This window comes from Arachis stenosperma, chromosome 4 (genome assembly GCF_014773155.1).
Source record: "Arachis stenosperma cultivar V10309 chromosome 4, arast.V10309.gnm1.PFL2, whole genome shotgun sequence".
In the NCBI taxonomy this organism is placed as follows: Eukaryota; Viridiplantae; Streptophyta; class Magnoliopsida; order Fabales; family Fabaceae; genus Arachis; species Arachis stenosperma.
Genome location: NC_080380.1, coordinates 76,940,423 through 76,945,796, shown reverse-complemented (window position 1 = coordinate 76,945,796; position 5,374 = coordinate 76,940,423). Strand labels below are relative to the sequence as shown.

General features: G+C 41.2%; 1 non-coding gene across 1 annotated transcript; it reads right to left on the bottom strand.

Annotated features, from left to right (window-relative positions):
• Positions 1 to 1,822: 1,822 nt before the first annotated feature.
• Positions 1,823 to 1,930, bottom strand: LOC130977355 (small nucleolar RNA R71). The gene has a single exon (XR_009085049.1). It is a non-coding gene; the product is annotated as a small nucleolar RNA R71 (small nucleolar RNA).
• Positions 1,931 to 5,374: the final 3,444 nt, after the last annotated feature.

The following is a 5,374-nucleotide window of genomic DNA, read 5'->3' as shown; positions in this document are numbered from 1 at the left end:
GTTTCAACTGATCATCACAAGAGCTTGATGATTTCTATCAATCTTGCTATTGGAGCAATGATCTGCTAAGGCTTGGCTGGCCATTGGCCATGTCTAGTGTTTTGGACCGAAGCTTTCTTTGAAAGCTTGGCTGGCTGTGAAGCCATGTCTAATTCCTGGACCGGAGTCTTAGACTAGCATTGCAATGATTCCTGGAATCCAAATTAAGAATTCTGAAACCTTTAGTTTCTATTTCCATATAATTTTCGAAAAATCCAAAAAAAAAAATTTCAAAATCATAAAAAAAAAACCAAAAATATTTTATGTTTCTTGTTTGAGTCTAGTGTCTAATTTTAAGTTTGGTGTCTTGCATGCATTGTTTATTTGATTTTGGTTCTATTTTCAAGTCAATAGTACAGGGAACTGAAGATTTAGAACATGCAGCAGAGGAATTACACAGAAAAAGCTGGGCGTTCAAAACGCCCAGTGAAGAAGGACAGACTGGCGTTTAAACGCCAGCCAGGGTGCCTGGTTGGGCGTTTAACTCCCAAAAAGGTAGTGCATTGGGCGTTAAACGCCAGAATGTGCACCATTCTGGGCGTTTAACGCCAGGATGGCACAAGAGGGAGGATTTTGTTTTCAAATCAATTTTTTTTCAAGTTTTCAAAGTTTTTCAAAATCAAATCTTTTTCAAATCATATCTTTTCAATCAAATCTTTTTCAAAATCAATTTCTTTCCTTTTTCAAAGATACTTGCTAACAATTAATGATTTGATTGAACAATTCAAGTATGTTGCCTTTTCTGTTGAGGAAGGTTTAATGTTTGAATCATATCTTTTCTTGTTAGGCAAGTCATTAATTTTTAAAATCAAATCTTTTTAAAATTGTTTTCAAATCATATCATTTCAATCATATCTTTTTAAAAGCATAACTTTTCAATCAAATCTTCTTAATCACATCTTTTTCAAAATAATTTTCAATCATATCTTTTTAAATTCTAATTTCAAAATCTTTTTCAAAAATTACTTGATTTCTTTCCCACTCCTGGTTTTCGAAAATCAATTAAAGTTTTTTTAAAATGTTTTCAAAATCTTTCACTTAATTTTCGAAAATTTCTTCCTCTCTTCTCACATCCTTCTATTTATGGAGTACCACTCCTTCTCAATGCACAATTCGAACTCTACCTGATTATGTTCGAATTCTTCTACCCCTTCCTTCTAATTTTCTTCTTCTCTGACACCTCAAGGAATCTCTATACTGTGACATAGAGAATTCCACATTTTCTTGTTCTCTTCTCTTTCATATGAGCAGGAACAAGGACAAAAGCATTCTTGTTGAAGCTGACCCTGAACCTGAAAGGACCTTGAAGCGAAAGCTAAGAGAAGCTAAGGCACAACTCTCTGTAGAGGACCTAACAGAAATCTTCAAAGAAGAAGACATGGCAGCCGAAAACAACAACAATGTAAACAATGCAAGGAAGGTGCTGGGTGACTTTACTGCACCTACTCCCGACTTCTATGGGAGAAGCATCTCTATCCCTGCCATTGGAGCAAACAACTTTGAGCTTAAGCCTCAATTAGTTTCTCTAATGCAACAGAATTGCAAGTTCCATGGACTTACATTGGAAGATCCTCATCAGTTCTTAGCTGAATTCTTGCAAATGTGTGACACTGTCAAGACTAATGGGGTTGACCCTGAGGTCTATAGACTTATGCTATTCCCTTTTGCTGTAAGAGACAGAGCTAGGACATGGTTGGACTCACAACCTAAAGAAAGCCTGGACTTATGGGAAAAGCTAGTCAATGCCTTCTTGGCAAAGTTCTTTCCACCTCAAAAATTGAGTAAGCTTAGAGTGGAAGTCCAAACCTTCAGACAGAAGGATGGAGAATCCCTCTATGAAGCCTGGGAAAGATACAAACAGTTGATCAGAAAATGTCCTTCTGACACGCTTTCTGAATGGAGCATCATAGGTATTTTCTATGATGGTCTCTCTGAACTATCCAAGATGTCTTTGGATAGCTCTGCTGGAGGATCTCTTCATCTGAAGAAGACGCCTACAGAAGCTCAAGAACTAATTAAAATGGTTGCAAATAACCAATTCATGTACACTTCTGAAAGGAATCCTGTGAACAATGGGACAAATCAGAAGAAAGGAGTTCTTGAGATTGATACTCTGAATGCCATTCTGGCTCAGAACAAGATATTGACTCAACAAGTCAATTTGATTTCTCAAAGTCTGTCTGGAATGCAAAATGCACCAAGCAGTACTAAGGATGCTTCATCTGAAGAAGAAGCTTATGATCCTGAGAACCCTTCAATGGAAGAGGTGAATTACATGGGAGAACCCTATGGAAACACCTATAATTCTTCATGGAGAAATCATCCAAATTTCTCATGGAAGAATCAAGACAGACCTCAACAAGGTTTCAATAACAATAATGGTGGAAGAAACAGGTTTAGCAATGGCAAGCCTTTTCCATCATCTTCTCAGCAACAGACAGAGAGTTCTAAGCAGAACACCTCTGACTTAGCAACCATGGTCTCTGATCTAATCAAAACCACTCAAAGTTTCATGAATGAAACAAGATCCTCCATTAGAAATTTGGAGGCACAAGTGGGACAGCTGAGCAAGAAAGTTACTGAACTCCCTCCTAGTACTCTTCCAAGCAATACAGAAGAAAATCCAAAAAGAGAGTGCAAGGCCATCAACATGGCCGAATTTGGAGAGGAAGGAGAGGCAGTGAACGCCGCTGAGGAAGACCTCAATGGGCGTCCATTGGCCTCCACTGAGTTCCCCAATGAGGAACCATGGGAATCTGAGGCTCAAAATGAGACCATAAAGATTCCATTGGACTTACTTCTGCCTTTCATGACCTCTGATGAGTATTCCTCCTCTGAAGAGGATGAGTATGTCACTGAAGAGCAAGTTGCTAAATACCTTGGAGCAATCATGAAGCTAAATGACAAGTTATTTGGAAATGAGACTTGGGAGAACAAACCCCCTTTGCTCACCAAAGAACTGGATGACTTGTCTAGGCAGAAATTACCTCAAAAGAGACAAGATCCTGGGAAGTTTTCAATACCTTGTACCATAGGCACCATGACCTTCAAGAAGGCTCTGACTTAGGGTCAAGTGTAAACCTCATGCCTCTCTCTGTAATGGAGAAGCTAGGGATCTCTGAGGTACAAGCTGCAAGAATCTCACTAGAGATGGCAGACAATTCAAAGAAACAAGCCTATGGACTTGTAGAGAATGTTCTAGTAAAAATTGAAGACCATTACATCCCTACTGATTTCATAGTCCTAGAGACTGGGAAATGCATGGATGAATCCATCATCCTTGGCAGACCTTTCCTAGCCACAGCAAGGGCTGTGATTGATGTTGATAGAGGTGAACTGATCATTCAAGTGAATGAGGAATCCTTTGTGTTTAAGGCTCAAGGATATCCCTCTGTCACCATGGAGAGGAAGCATGAAGAGCTTCTCTCAAATCAGAGTCAAACAGAGCCCCCACAGTCAAACTCTAAGTTTGGTGTTGGGAGGCCACAACCAAATTCTAAGTTTGGTGTTGAACCCCCACGTTCAAACTCTAAGTTTGGTGTTGGGAGGTTCCAACATTGCTCTGAGCATTTGTGAGGCTCCATGAGAGCCCTCTGTCAAGCTACTGACATTAAAGAAGCGCTTGTTGGGAGGCAACCCAATGTCATATTTTATCTATTTTCCTTTGTTATTTTATGTTTTCTGTAGGTTGATGATCATGAGAAGTCACAAAATCAATTAAAAAAGTAAAAACAGAATGAAAAACAGGAAGAAAAACAGCACACCATAGAGGAAGAACCTACTGGCGTTTAAACGCCAGTAAGGCTAGCAGATGGGCGTTTAACGCCCAGTCTGGCACCATTCTGGGCGTTTAACGCCAGAAAGGGGCACCAGACTAGCGTTAAACACCAGGAAAGGGCAAGAACCTGGCGTTAAATGCCAGAAATCGGCACCAGCCCGGCGTTTAACGCCAGAATTGGCTCAAAACGCATTTTTGCACGCCATTTGGTGCAGGGATGACTTTTCCTTGACACCTCAGGATCTGTGGACCCCACAGGATCCCCACCAACCCCACCACCCTCTTTCTTCTTCACCCATTCACCAATCACCTCAATACCTCTTCCCTAAAAACCCTTCACCTATCAAATCCCATCTTCTCTTCACCACTCACATCCATCCTTCATAAAACCCCACCTACCTCACCCTTCAAATTCAAACCACTTTCCCTCCCAAACCCACCCATACATGACCGAACCATTAGCCCCCCTCTCCTATATAAACCTTTCTTCACTCCTTCATTTTCACACAACCTAAACACCACTTCTCCCCCTCTTTGGCCGAACACAAAGCCATTCCCTTGTTCCTCATTTCTTCTTCTTCTACTCTCTTCTTTCTTCTTTTGCTCGAGGACGAGCAAACCTTTTAAGTTTGGTTTGGTAAAAGCATTGCTTTTTGTTTTTCCATAACCATTTATGGCATCCAAGGCCGGAGAAACCTCTAGAAAGAGGAAAGGGAAGGCAAAAGCTTCCACCTCCGAGTCATGGGAGATGGAGAGATTCATCTCAAGGGTGCATCAAGACCACTTCTATGAAGTTGTGGCCTTGAAGAAGGTGATCCCTGAGGTCCCCTTTTCACTCAAAAAGAGTGAATATCCGGAGATCCGACATGAGATCCGAAGAAGAGGTTGGGAAGTTCTTGCCAACCCCATTCAACAAGTCAGAATCTTAATGGTTCAAGAGTTCTATGCCAATGCATGGATCACCAAGAACCATGATCAAAGTGTGAACCCGGATCCAAGGAATTGGCTTACTATGGTTCGGGGGAAATACTTGGATTTTAGTCCGGAAAATGTAAGGTTGGCATTCAACTTGCCTATGATGCAAGGAGATGAACATCCTTACACTAGAAGGGTCAACTTTGATCAAAGGTTGGACCAAGTCCTCACAGTCATATGTGAAGAGGGCGCCCAATGGAAGAGAGATTCAAGAGGAAAGCCGGTTCAATTAAGAAGGCGTGACCTCAAACCCGTAGCTAGAGGATGGTTGGAATTTATCCAACGCTCAATCATTCCCACTAGCAATCGGTCCGAAGTTACTCTAGACCGGGCCATCATGATTCATAGCATCATGATTGGAGAAGAAGTAGAAGTTCATGAGGTTATAGCCCAAGAACTCTATAAGGTGGCGGACAAGTCCTCTACCTTGGCAAGGTTAGCCTTTCCTCATCTCATTTGTCACCTCTGTTATTCAGTAGGAGTTGACATAGAAGGAGACATCCTCATTGATGAGGACAAGCCCATCACTAAGAAAAGGATGGAGCAAACAAGAGACCCCTCTCATCATGAGATCCCTGAGAT